The sequence below is a fragment of the Sciurus carolinensis genome, chromosome 9, assembly GCF_902686445.1.
Source record: "Sciurus carolinensis chromosome 9, mSciCar1.2, whole genome shotgun sequence".
In the NCBI taxonomy this organism is placed as follows: Eukaryota; Metazoa; Chordata; class Mammalia; order Rodentia; family Sciuridae; genus Sciurus; species Sciurus carolinensis.
In genome coordinates, this window is record NC_062221.1 from 95,132,316 (window position 1) to 95,147,819 (window position 15,504).

General features: G+C 34.1%; 1 pseudogene; it reads right to left on the reverse strand.

Moving 5' to 3' along the window:
* Positions 1-12,256: 12,256 nt before the first annotated feature.
* LOC124993699 (60S ribosomal protein L15-like) lies at positions 12,257-12,900 on the reverse strand (annotated as a pseudogene).
* Between the last annotated feature and the right edge of the window lie 2,604 nt (positions 12,901-15,504).

A 15,504-nucleotide genomic window follows, 5' to 3' on the forward strand; every position in this document is an offset into this window, starting at 1 on the left:
CCCTGGCTTCTCTGATAAGGTACATTGTAGAGAAATTCAATTGATATCATATAGGAATGTCTAATTCACCTCCCCTAATTGTTTTGTGGGTCGAAGAGTAGCATCTCTTCCTCAAATCACCCTATGCTCTCTCTGAAAATAGGTCTGTGAGATATAGGATGGTCTTCTCACACAGGATTGCCTTGAAATATCTGCATGAATTCATTACATGAAAAAGTTCTTTCTACATCAGTTGTCCTATGTCTGTATAAAGACTCATAGTTCGTTTAATTAACATGCCATTTCCAAATTAAAATATATTTTCTCATGGCAAGTTTCTTTTTATAAATTAAAAACAATATAAATATTGCTTTATGGGATTGATGCACTATTTTACGGTAATTGTTCTTTTGATATTTTAAACAGTCTATTGGCTTACATTGGAAAAACTGTTTAAAATCAGAGTGACTTTGAGAAAGTTTCTCTAGTTCTTAAGCTTTACCAGATAATATTATCTTGGTATATTTTATAGAAATCTCTGTCTACTGCAATAGGGTAGAAACATCAAAGATCTTTAAATTTCTTAATGAGTTGTAAAATTTGTTTTATATTCATTTTAAACCATTTTGTATCCTACCCTCATTGTTTTCAGCCAAATTCTTCTTAATTACCCACTTGTCCTAATATTTTCTCTAGTTTTAAGTGTACTATAAGCACATTTAACATTGTAAGAATTGTTGAGAAAGTCTCCATTCATAATGCACATATACTTAATGAATATTATCTCATATATCATCTCATGCACTATCAAACTTGTTTAGAAACTATCTATATTTGTGTTGAGTGCCCCAGAGGTTTCACATTTTTTGATTATTTGAATTTACAAACTCAATTACTCCCAATCTGCTATATATTTATTGGAATTCAATGCTCACACCAATTTACTTCAAATTTACTACCACTTGGCAACTATATTTCAAATGCAGAAACAACATGAGTTTTAAATAACAAATTGAGACAAATATCATTACCCTATGTACATGTACGATTACACAAATGGTATGACTCTACTTCATGTACAATCAGAGAAATAGTTTCACCCCATTTTACAATGAATCAAAATAAATAAATTTTAAGAAAAAGAATGATAAGGTTAGCTTTCTTTTCTCCCAGAAATTTCTATAAGTCTTTGGATTCAGCACATTTTGTTATCCTTTTATTGATAAGTCAATAGTAGTTAAAATATTCATTGTTTTAAAAATTTTAAAAAGTACTTGGGCTTCTTATTCAACTACAATGAATTTCATTAACTGTTTTGCTCACATAATATGGTGAGGTGCTAGAGTTTTATCACCAGACACTTAAAATCAATGAATAATTTGCCCATTATATATGAGGGATACTATGCTTTTAAAATATCCTTCAAAATTTTATTATTTTCAAAAATATTTGTGAAACTATAAAATACTGTTCTGTCTATCTTAACAAAACTTATTGGTAAGTAAACTAACAATGTTTATCTGTACTCTGAAAAAATAGGTTTAGTTTTCAAAACTTATTTAATCTAGGAGGTAATGTATCAGAAAATACTTAATGAAAACAAATTTTTTCTTCTTCAATGCAAAGTGTACTTATTCTTCTGAATCAGAAATGACTTTACTATATAATCTAGAATTATTTTACAGGGTACTTCATAGACTTACCTGTATGTTTGGTGATAAAACAATGGTACTTTTGTACTCAAAACACTCTGAATGAGTCACTTACTGTGTGTCATTAGCTCTTTCCATAGTGTCTTAAATTTAGAGACAAACATAAAAAATTAAGTGGATAAAATGACAACACAATAAAAATACTGAAGAATTTTAAAGAAATATGTTCAAGTTCATATTATAAATAAATCAGTAATCCATTCTCACACTGAGCTCACTGATGAATATTTTATCATAACTTCTCGGACACCTGATTTTTTTATTTTCAAGGCAATCCAGATTTAATATGCAATCTTTAAAACATTGGGGAATAAACTATAAAAATCTAGGAGAGTTTCTCTATTCATAGGTCTGAGACAGCAATTAGGTTAGCCTTAGGGCACAGGTAAAGTTGTCCATTAATTCTAAAGGGTATCCTTGGCACTGACATCAGGGTAATTCTGCACAGATTCCCAGTCTGAGAGACATGGTTCCCAAAACATTTTGGCCAAGCAACATTAATTAGAGGGATGCATGTTGAGATTCTGAGGTTAAATCAAATGGCCATGAGTAAAGTCAGTTTATGGATCACGATCACAATTCTTTGGTTTTTACTTTTATTTTTTGTTTTTTGTTTTCTCTCCTCTCTTTTTCTCTCATTCTCTCTCTCTCTCTCTCTCTCTCTCTCTCTCTCTCTCTCTCTCTTTCTCTCTCTTTCTCTACAGTTTACATGAAAACTATAATGGGCAGAAAAAAGATTTGTACTGATTACTTGATGTGGAAGTTAAAGAGATATTTGAAGAGAGAGTTGGATTCATGGAGGCAAAATGTAACTTGACCAACTAGTACTGCTTTCCTTTATTTCATGTGTTACCATGAATTTGACCAAATGTTTTAGATTCATTCGCTGAAATGCTGATTTCCTGTTGATTATTTAATTCATGCATCATAAGATGACTAGAAAATGTCACTAGTTAAAGGATGATTAGCTTGCAAATGCTGTCAAATTTTACTGTATGCATCTTCATGAATTTGGAGATAAGTATACTTTTGGAAAACTCTCAACATACGAAATGGGAACATGTTTTGAAACCTGACATAGTACCCCTAGTAATACATGAATTTTTTATGTTTCTGTGAATCAGTCAAAAAATTAAAAATAAAATTCATTTTTTAATAAAACAAAATCTTTAAAACTTAAAGCAAGAAACATGGAAAAATTAAGAGGAATAAACTTAGAGTTCTAAGGGATGAAATGATCAATGAAACATTTCCCATGGTTCTTGAAGGATTAATTACATTTCAAGAGGCAGAAAATATGTGTCACAGCATTAAAAAGTGAAGGAATAGTATGATAATTTTAAAAGTATATATGTTTCAAAGCATGTGTTATTCAGCTTTTCTTCACTGTGAGCATAATATCCAACAAGAACAATTTATAAAATGAAAAGTTTATTTGAATTCACAGTTTCACAGGTTCAATTCACATTGCTCTGAGCTAAAGGTGAGGTAGAAAATCATGTTGAGAACTTCTTGGTCATGGTGATGAAGGAGCAGAGAAGAAAGGGGAAGGGGCCAAAGGGAAGATAGACCATTCCGGGAAATAACTCCTGTGACCCACCTCTTCCATACATGCCTCACATACCTACAGTTACCACATGTTTCATTCATTCAAACTATGATGGACTGATTAGGTTACAACTCTCATAATGCAATCATTTTACCTATGAATATTTCCTGCATTAACAGAGGGGTTTTTGCAGACACAACTTATCCAAGCCATTACATTCTGCCCATAGTTCCCAAAGCTCAAGTCTATACCACAATGCAAAATGCTTTCAGTCCATTTCCTAGAGTTCTCATAGTCTTAAGTGTTCCAACATTGCCCAGAAGTCCAAATCAAATATCTCATTTAAGACTCAAGGCAATCTTTTGGCTTTGAGTACCTATAAAAATAAAAAGCAGGTTATATACAACCAAAATATAATAGCTCTGTGTAAAGCTTCCCCATGCTAAAAGGGAGGAGTACGTCATAGAAAGAGATGATGGGTCCAAAGCAAGACCTAAATCCCGTCAGGTAAACATTATATGTAACTCTATCTACAGCATCTGGGTCAAATGGTGGCACATGTGATACCCAAATAACTTAGGCTGCCTGCCACCTTTGACCTTGCTGATTTCAGCCCACATGTCCTCTCTTTAAACCTGCTTCTTCCTGTGACTGGTAGACAGTCATCTTAATCATGGGATTCTCCACTGAAGCTTTGACTTTCTTCTCATGACCACACGCATCACCTTCTCGGGTTCTGCCCACTGGAATCTATCTCCACTATACTTTGCCTGGCTTCCCCAACTTTCCTTTGAAATCTTGGTGGAAGCTTCCCTGACCTTTTTACTTCACTATCCTGCATTCCTGAAGGACCAATACCATGTGGGTGAAACCAAGATCTGCTGCCAGCTTGAGCAGGTGGGCCATCCAGGCACATGGCTGCAAGATTCTTCATGTGCTGGGTGACTGAGAACAACAAAAGGAATCTTGGGGAAATTTTTCTCTGAGCATCCCTGTGCAGGTAAGTTGCCCTCATGGTCTCTTAAGTTGGCTTTTGCTTTAACACCCTTGAGACTATCACGGGTGCAATCTTGCCTTCAAGGCACCTTTCCGAATATCTCCGTGCAAAGTACTTACCTTAGTGGAGAAAGTCTCTTCAGCAACCACAACCTCCTTGGTCCCAGCTTTAAACATAATTTCCTGGCAAAACTGAAAGTTTAAAAAATTTATACTCTGCTCGCTGTTCTCACAGTAAATGTGGTTAAAATTCATCAGCAATAACCATGCCACCACGAGAATGTTGTGCTGCCTTGAATTTTCTTCTGCCAAATTACTTTCAAATTCAGCTTCACACAAAATCTGTGGACTCGGGGAAAATGTAGACAAGTTCTTCACTGGGATGTGACACAATGGCCTCCATACCAATTCCTTTAGAATCCTCATATACCTCGAAAACTATTGGCACAGTCTTTTCTGTACCCACCCCTTTCCCCATTCTGGTTTTCTTTGAGCTCTCACAAGAATCACCCGTTAAACTCTTCTTACAACATTCTAAGGCTTCTCCAGTCTGCGTCCTCAAACTTTTCCAAATTCCTCCAACAACCCAGTTCTAAAGCTTCTGAACCACATGGTCTCAGTCACAGTAACAACCCCCTTTGTCAGTACCAATTTGTTTTAGTTTCTCATCAATGTGACTAAAAATGCCTGACAAGAACTATTTAGGGGAGGACATGTTTATTTTGAGTTCCTGGTTTTAGAGGTTCAGCCAATGGTTGGCAGGTTCCATTGCTCTGTGCCTAGCAGCAGAAGGATATGGGTCCTGGAAAGCATAGTGAGAGGGCAAATGGTTAAAGAGAAGATGAAACTTTCCATAGCATACCATCACTGACCTACCTCTTCTAGTCCTGTCCCACCTGCCTACACTTACCATGCAGTTAGCCCATTAATATTAGGATGGACTATTTAAGTTAATTTTCTCATAATCCAATCATTTCATCATTGAGTAGTCTTACATTAACACAGGAGCTTTGGGAGGACATCTTATATCCAAGCAATAACAAAGCACAAAACATATCTACTCAATGAAGAATAAACCAAGAAAGCTAGAATGTGGGAACATGCTAGAAATGCCATGATTCATATTTGTTAATATTTGTGTTACAGATAAGGATTTTATAATCTTGATTAAATCTGACATTGAGTTTCTTTTTTTATTGTTTTTTCAATTTAGTTATACATGACTAACAGAATACATTTTGATTCATTGTCCACAAATGGTGTACAATTGTTCATTTCTCTAGATGTACACAATGTAGAGTCACACCATGCATGTAAACTTACATGTACATAGATAGGGTAATGATGTTTGTCACATTCAGCCAACTTTCCTTCCCCCGTCCTCTCCTCTGCCCTTATACCCTCTACATCATCCAACATTCATTCATTCTTCACTTATGCCCCCCCCATTTATATATCAGCATCCACCTATCAGAGAAAACATTCAGCCTTGTTTCTGGGGATTGACTTATCTCACTTAGCATGATATTCTCCAACTGCATTCACTTACCTGAAAATGGCATATTTTATTCTTCTTTATGGATGAATAATATTCTTTGTGTTTATATTCCAGTTTATCCATTCATCTATTGAATGGCATTTAGGTTGATTCTACAATCTAGCTATGGTGATTTGAGCTGTCATAAACATTCATGTGGCTGCATCACTGTGGTATGCTGATTTTAAGTCTTTTGGGTATAGGCCAACCTGTGGGATAACTGGGTCAAATGATGGGTCCATTCTAAGTTTTCTGAGGAATCTCCATAGTGCTTTCCAAAGTGGCTGCAACAATTTGCAACTCCACAAGCAATGTATAATTGTATCTTTTCCCCCACATCCTCACCAACACTTATTGTTACTTGTATTCTTGCTGGTATACATTCTAATTGGGATGAGATGAAATCTTAGGGTAGTTTAGATTTGCATTTCTTTTATTTTTTCATATATATGCTGATTGCTTGTAAGTATTCTGTGAAGTGTCTTCTCAGTTCCTTAGTTTATTTATTTATTGGATTATTTGTAATTTTGGTATAAAGATTTTTGAGTTCTTTTAAATCTGGAGATTAGTGCTCTATCTGAAGTATGTGTGGCAAAGATTTTCTCCCAGCCTGTAGGTTCTGTCTTCACATTGCTGATAGTTTCCTTTGCTGGGAAAAAGCTTTTTAGTTTGAATCTATCCCAATTATTGATTCCTGCTTTTATTTATTCTGCTTTGGGAGTCATGTTAAGGAAGTCTGATTCTCAACCAACATGATGAAGATTTGGGCCTACATTTTCTCCTATTTGGTGCTGGGTCTCTGTCTAATTCCTAGGTCCTTGATCCATTTTGAGTTGAGTTATGTGCAGGGTGAAAGACAGGGTTTTAATTTCATTTGACTACATATAGATTTCCAGTTCTCCAAGCACCATTTATTGAAGAGCCTATCTTTTCTCTATTGTATGTTTTTGGCACCTTTGTCTAGTATGAGATAACTGTACTTATGTGGGTATGTCTCTGTGTCTTCTATTCTGCACCATTGGTCTACCTGTCTATTTTGGTGCCAATACAATGCCATTTTTGTTACTATTGCTCTGTAGTATAGTTGCAGGTCTGGTATCGTGATACCTCCTGCTTCACTTTACCTCCTCATAAGTACCATTTGTTGAAGAGCCTATCTTTTCTCCAGTTGTATGTTTTTGGCACCTTTGTCTAGTATGGGTCTGTTATTCTTCCAAATGGTTTTCATGATAACTTTCTCTATTTCAATGAGGAAAGTCATTGGGGTTTTAATTGGAATTGCATTGAATCTGTATAGCACCTTTGGTAGTATGACCATTTTGACAATATTAAATCTGCCTATCCAAGAACATGGGAGATCCTTCCATCTTCTAAGGTTTTCTTTACTTTCTTTCTTTAGTGTTCTGTAGTTTTCATTGTAGAGGTCTTTCACCTCTTTTGTTAGATTGATTTCCAAGTATTTTATTTTTTTGAGGCTATTGTGAATGGAGTGGTTTTCCTAATTTCTATTTCAGAGGATTAATTTACTTGTAAATAGAAATGCATTTGATTTATGAGTGTTGATTTTATATCCTGCTACTTTGCTGAATTCATTTATTAGTTCTAGAAGTTTTCTAGGGGAATTTTTTAAGTCCTCTAAATATAGAATCATGTCTTCAGCAAATAGTGATAGTTTGAGTTCTTTTCCCATTTGTATCCCTTTAATATCTTTTGTCTGTCTGATTGCCCTGGCTAGAGTTTTAAGGATGATGTTGAACAACAGTGGTGAGAGCAGGCATCCCTATCTTGTTCGAGCTTTTAGAGGGAATGCTTTCAGTTTTTCTCTGTTTTGAGTGATGTTGGTCTTGGGCTTAGCATAGATAGTCTTTACAATGTTGAGGTATGTTCCTACTATCCCTATTTTTTCTAGTGTTTTGAGCATGAAGGGGTGCTGTATTTTATCAAATGTTTTTTTTGCATCTACTGAAACAATCATTTTATTCCTAAAGTCTGTTGATGTGGTGAATTACATTTATTGATTTCTGGATGTTGAACAACCTTGCATCCCTGGAATGAAACCCATTTGATCATGGCGTACTATATTTTAAATATATTTTTGTATGCAATTTGCAAGAATTTTGCCAAGGATTTGCACATCTATGTTCTTCAGGGATATTGGTCTAAAGTTTTCTTTCCTTGATGTATTTTTGTCTCGTTCTGGTATCAAGGTTATACTAGCTTCATAGAATGAGTTTGGAAGGTTTGCCTCCTTTTCTAATTCATGGAATACTACTAAGAGTATTGGTATTAGTTCTTCTTTGAAGGTCTTGTAGAACTCGGCTGAGAATCTGTCTGGTTCCAGACTTTTCTTAGTTGGTAGCCTTTTGATGGCATCATTTGTTTCATTACTTGAAATTGATCGTTCAAAATTGTGTATGTCCTCCTGATTCAGTTTGGGTGGATCATATGTCTGTAGAAATCTGTTGATATCTTTGATATTTTCTATTTTGTTGGACTATAGATTTTCAAAATAGCTTCTAATTATGTTTTGTATTTCAATAGTGTCTGTCATGATATTTCCTTTTTCATCACACATTTTAGTAATTGGAGTTTTCTCTCTCCTTCTCTTTGTTAGTGTGTGTAGGTTTTATCTATTTTGATTACTGTTTTAAAGGATCAACTTTTTGTTTTGCCAATTTTTTGAGTTGTTTCTTTTGTTTCAATTTCATTGATTTCAGCTCTGATTTTAATTATTTCCTGCCTTCTACTAATTTTGGTGTTGGTCTGTTCCTCTTTTTCAAGGGCTTTGAAATATAGTGTTAGGTCATTTAGCTGTTGACTTCTTATTCTTTAATTGAATGTGCTCCATACAATTAATTTTTCTCTTAGTAGTGCTTTCATAATGTCCCAGAGATTTTGATATGTTGTATCATTGTTCTGTTTACCTTTAAGAATTTTTTTATCTCCTCCCTGATATCTTCTGCTTTCCATGCATCATTCAATAGCATATTACTTAGTCTCCAGGTGTTGGAGTATTTTTTTTTATTTTAAATTGATTTCTAATTTCATTCCATTATGATCTGATATAGGATACAAGGTAGTACTTTTTTTTTTTTTTGTATTTGCTGAGAATAGCTTTGTTCCACGACATGTGGTCTATTTTAGAGAATGATCCATGTGTTGCTGAGAAAGAAATGTATTTACACATTGATGCATGGAATATTCTACATAAGTCTGGTAAGTTTAATTATTGATTATGTTATTGAGTTCTATGATTTCTCATTTCTGTTTTTTTTTTTTAATCTATACACTAGTGGGAGGGGTGTGTTAAAGTCACCCAGTATTATAGTGTTGTTGCATTTTGGTTCTTGGAATTGAGAAGGTTTTGTTTGGGGGATCAATATTTATGATTGTTATGTCTTGATGATTTATGGTTTCCTTAAGCAATATGAAATGTCCTTCTTTATCCCTTCTGAATAACTTTGGCTCAAAGTCCACTTTATCTGATATGACTGTGGAAACCCCCATTTTTTTACTGAGTCTGTGAGTGTGGTATGTTTTTTCCATCCTTTTGCCTTTATGTTGTGGATGTCTTTTTCTATGAAACGAGTCTCTTGAATGCAGCATATTGGTGCATTCAAACTGCCAGTCTGAATCTTTTCATTAATGAGTTTAGGCTATTAGCATTCAGGGTTATTATTGGGACATGGTTTGTAATCCTGGTCCTTTGAGGTTATTTTTGGTTTTTCACTTGACTTGGTTTCTCTTTTGATTGGTTTTTCCATTTGGGTAGTTCCTCCTTTTGCTGACTTACATTGTTGTTTTTCATTTCCTCATCATGGACTATTTGCTGAGAATGTTCTGTAGTGTGGGTTTTCTATTTCTAAATTATTTTAACTTTTGTTTATCATGGAAGGTTTTTATTTGGTTATCAAATCTTATTGTTAGTTTTGCTGGGTATAGGATTCTTGGTTGGCATTCATGTTCTTTCAGAGTTTGAAATATTTCGTTCCAGGCCCTTCTAGTTTTTAGTGTCTGGGCAGAGAAATTTGCTGAAATCCATATTGGTTTCCCCCTATATATAATCTGATACTTTTCTCTTGTAGCCTTTAAAATTCTATCTTTATTTTGTATGTTGGGCATTTTCATTATATTGTTCCTTGGTGTGGATCTGTTGTAATTTTGTATATTTGGTGTCCTGTAAGCCTCTTGTATTTGATTTTCCATTTCATTCTTCAAGTTTGGGAAATTTTCTGACATTATTTCACTGAACAGATTGTTCATTTCTCTGATTTGTATCTGTGTGCCTTTCTCAATCTAAGTAATTCTTAAATTTGATCTTTTCATGTTACCCCATAATTCTTGCAGGCTCTGTTCATGATATTTTACCATCTTCTCTGTGTGATCACCTTTTTTTCAAGATAAATATTTTGTTTTCATTGTCTGAATTTCTGTCTTCCAAGTGATCTATTCTGTTGGTGATACTTTTTATTGAGTTTTTAATTTGTTTTTTTCATATCCTTCCTTTCATGGATTTCTGAATTTTTTTCAGTATCTCTATCTATTTACTGAAATGATCATTTTCTTCCTGCATTTGCTCTTTTAACTGCTTGTTGGAATGACCATTCATTGCCTGCATTTGCTCTACTATATCATCCTTTACTTCATGGATCATTTTCATTATGTACATTCTGAACTCCTTTTCTGACATTTCTTCTACCATGATGTCAATGGATTCTATTAACAAAACATCTTGGTTTGTTTGGGGCACTTTCTTCCTTCATTTTTTCATGTTGTTTATATATATTCCCCTCTAGCACTGCAGATCTGTAGTACTACAATTTCCTTCTATAGCCTTATAGTGTAACTGCAGTTTTCCAATACCTCTCCTTTAAGGGGGAGACCAATATTGGAAGCACCCAGTACAAACAATATGCAGCCTTAATCCAAAATGACCCTATTAGGATGTTAGCAATAGTGTTGTAATAAACAGATGATGAGTTTAATTATTATCCTCACCATAAGCAATAGGTTTGCAATAAAGTCTACAATTTATAATGGTGGACAAAGGGGGAAGGTGTAGAATATAATGTTAAAGAGATAAGAAGTGAGTGTATAGGGGTACTAGATCATAGGAAGAGTAAAAGCAGAGTAAAAAGTTGATTGTTAGCATGAGAAAAGGGAGAAATGGACTCTGAGGAAACAAACAAGAGGAAAATAGAGTGAGAAAGGTATATATATATATATATATATATATATATATATATATATATAAAACTGTAATATTCTATTCAGACCTCCCAGTCTTCAGTAGCCTAATGCATAAAAGATATTTAATAATGAGCTTCTATTCCCTGCAGGTGTTCCAGGATGGGAATTGCACACACTAAAGTTGATGGCATCTGAGTCAGGATTATGCCAAAATGGTGGCAGAGGCATCTCAAGAAGTTGGTAGTTGGGGAGCTGAGGGGTGAGGTGTGGGTGTGCGCATACTGAGTTGGGGGACAAGGCTGGTGCTGTAGATTCCCCCAGGGTTGGGCCTCTTGAGCCTGGTGCCAGGGCTATACTTCTGGTGCTGTAGAGCTGGGCCTCGACATTGGTTTTCTAACCTCAAAATTAAATGGAATTTATTGAAAGGTCACTGGTTTATCAGATTACCACAATAGCATTTTTTACTAACTTAAAGTCTTAAGGGAAAAAATAACTAATGCTAAATTCCCCTCTGTTTAAGGATACTGGTATGAATATCATGGAATGACTACTGTGCAACAAATTCAGGATTCTAGATTCCACAGAGATATAGGATTGAATCTGCTTTCATACTTTAGGTGAATTTACACTGTTCTTTAGAGACAGGCAATTGTGTTTAGGTTAAACTAGATTTGTGAGAAACACTTTGCTGCAGGTTTAGTCTTATGAAAATTTAGGGAAGTATTTTCCTTTCAGAAACAAAGGTTGCACAAATAAAACACTGGATTAAAATTTCAAAAGTTGGCTTTAATTTATGTCACAATTTTCTACATATTATCATGATTTACGGTTAGGACTTCCTCCTCCCATCCTACAAATTTCTAACCAAAATACATTTTTAAAAGTTAGTACTTCCCAAACTCCAAAAAACTCAACCCTTTAAAGCTGGGAGAACATTGCATTTTTCCCCTGAAGCTGTGCATTTTATCATATGTACCAAAAATATCTTCAGTGCTTTTTCCAACATTCATCTGGTAGAAAATTTATTTTACACCACTTCTACTACACAGAATGTATTAACCACTGACTTGTAACTACCTAAAATAATAAAACAAATGCAAGAAAAGTTAATTTTTTAGAAAGAAGGTACACATTCCCTTATTAACTTCAAACATCATTGCAATTGAATTTCTAAAATTTAACTAAATATTTATAGAATATTCTGCAAACTACTTTCAACAGAAACACCTTTAGGCAGACCTGACTGTGCTAAATTCTTTATTAGGTATGAACTTAACCGCTATTATACTTACATTAAGTGGTGAAAATAGAATCTAGGAATATTGTGTCTTCTCTAAATCTCAAGGAGCCAACAAGAGTGTGGTGGAACTTGTGGTCCTTTTGAAGGCCACCACTCTTGTGGTTTGCAAACATCAGCCCCAGCATCTCCCTGTGTTTATGGACTGGTTGGTGATCCACTGAGTGTCAGGATTTCTTCTGATAACACTCTGGAATGGATCAATGAAGATAATGTGAAAGAATTTATGTGAAATTTAAGAAATTAAATGAAAGAATTTTTATGTGGAATCTTCACCAACCCCGTTAGAATTCAGGACTCTCAGAGCCCACAGTTGCTTGCAGCTTGCTCCTCAACAACAGGTTTCGGAAGGTTTCCAGTGAATTTTATCTAGTTAACAGTATGATGGACAGGCTTGCCATACATTGCACCTTTCAAAACGGGGCATTTGTAGCCACTAAGGCACACATGAATCCTGCATATGACATGACTGTGCTTGACTTGTACCCCAGTCTGCACACTGTACCTGGATGAGTTGGGTAGAGAGCCCCACGAAGCACAGAGAGCAGGTGGTATTGCCAGCAGGGGACCCACAAGAAGAGCACGTCCCATCGGATTGCTTCTTTCTGCCCAGCTCCAGGACCTACTTGTATGAAACCATCATAACTCACCTGATGGCTGCTACCTGGTGAAAAGAAAGGAGCCTCTCTCTCCTGTCCAGATATATTTTTTGTGGGGCTCTTTAAATACGAAGGTAGCTCATTTCCCAGAAACTTCCATAAACATCACCTCTTTTATCTCACTGGTCCCAAATAAATCACATACTCTTCCATTAAATTTGTCTCGGAAATCGTTCATAAGGACAAGGTAGAGTTATTTGAAAATGGATGACATAAATTATAGTATTATTAGAAAAAGGAAAAGGAATCAAGGAATATAATTTTGATACCTGAAAATGTCCATAAAAATAGTGTGTGTACTCTCTATTCAATTTAGTTTCTCAATTTTGTGATATGTTCATTTTGTTTACACTCTTCAAATGTAATTATTTCCCTAAAGAGTCGTTATTCCAAAGGTTGTATTGATTGGTATTTAACATATTAGATATTAATACTGAAAAAAATTTGAAAAGGTTCTAGTCACTAAAAGTAAAAATAATCAACCCATTATACATTAACTGACATAATCCATTAAAACATTTTGAAGGAAATATGTGCTGTATGCATAATTATGTCCAGAACGGTTTGAGTATTGATAATACAAAATCAGATGTGACATGATTAAGTCACAGAAAGAAGTAGGACTTCATTTTCTTTTCTACACTTAAAATTAATATTTTAAAAAGTTTAAATATGTGTAGTCCTTTTTTTTCTTATACTATGCTTGTTTTCTGAACTCATTGCCTAATATGTGGAATATTGAAGTTAGTCTCTTTTTAATCAATCACCAAATTGGTTTGCTGAGTCAAGCATATTACTCTGCTGCCAAGAGGACACCAATGTCTGTTGCCTCTAAGTAAATTCAAATTCTTAGAGTGGCATGTAAGATTCTCAGTGATCTTGCACACTTTCCCACTTCCTTCCTAAACTCACCAAGAATCTTTCCAACAGTCAGTCACTATAATTATTCTATTGCACTGTTCACCATTATTCTCACATATAGAGACGCACTCATTATCACAAACATTAATTCTGGTCATGATAATTTCTGTTTTGTTCAAATGGTAACAAATTTTTTCCATGTTTAAATGTTTATGTCTCATGTTACTTAATAATTAAATATCTCAAGTAATATTATCTCCATTTCCTGAACCCCCAAGCATGTGGAGAAAATATTATTGATTTACACTCTTGTCTCTTCTGGCTTACTCAGTTGAACTCAGGCAAGCTACTCAACATATCAATATATGAGGTTTTCATTCAAGAAAAGAACAAAAAGAATATCTCTTTAGTTAGTTATTTAATGCACATGAAAAGTCAAGTCTGTGTTTAGTAGATAGTATATTTCAGGAAATTATTATTTTGTGTTTATTAATTTATTTAGTGAATAAATATTTTGGTCATGTACCTAGGATTTACACTCCTTTGTTCCCTCTTATTTATTTTCAACAATATTTCCAACTTTTATTAATTCTGTGAATATATTACTACATTTCATAGGAAGCAGGAAAGGGTTCTCATACTCCTATGAATAAAAAGACAAGGAATGATGTCAGGGAGAAAAAATCTTCATTTTGTTGATATTTTCATTAATTACATTGTTATGTGATGGAGAAATAAACTACATGAAAAATTAAAATGGACCAGAATTTATAATGAATAGCATTTCTAATGGTGCTTTATAACCATATATAAAATTAGGTTCATTATGCCTATTACATGCACATACATGATTTGATCAATCTCATTCACTGGTGCCTTCCCTATCTCCCCTCTTTCCCACCCTTAATCAGCTTGCTCTACTCCACTGTTCTCCTTTCTATTACAATTGTTTTTATTTTAAATTGTGCATTATAATTACATATACATAAGTGGGTTTCATTATGGTATATTGTTCCATGGACGGAGCATAATTTTGTAGATTTCAATCCCCCATACTTCCACATGACCCTCCCTTCTTTCTCCTGCTATCATTTTCCTTTTTTCGAAAAACATCATTTTAAACTACATGTTGTTAAATCACAATATGCAGATAATCTAGAGAATTTGAAAGTAAAATTGAATAAAACTAAACATGAAAATATTCTTTATTTAGAGAATTAATATTTTATACATACATACTGAAATATAATCTCTTGAAATAACTGAAATCCAGTTCAAAATCAAATTCAAATACATAGTTTACTTAGACAGATGGAATTACTGAAGGAAAAATTAGTATTTGAGAACTCAGAGTATGCCTGGGATAGTAAAAATTATTCTTTGGGATACAAGAAATTTGCTAACAGTGTGAAAGGGAAGCTACTTCTTTGTATACTAACTTTTATTTCTAGCATTTGTTTGTTTTGTTGAAAATTATATCTAATTCCACTATAAAATTTGTGAATAATTATCTGATCCACTCCTGATAGATTTCAACATATTTGATTTTGAAATATATTTTTGCATACTCTTTCCCTTTGGAGTTAAGTTTACTCAAATACCATCAAGGTTTTAACTATCTAATATTTTGATTTTGAAGGGATAATTATCTAATTTCTCAGTATTGGTAGGTTTCTAAAAGTACTCTAAAGTTGAAATCAATCTTTCAAGGGAGATGATACTTG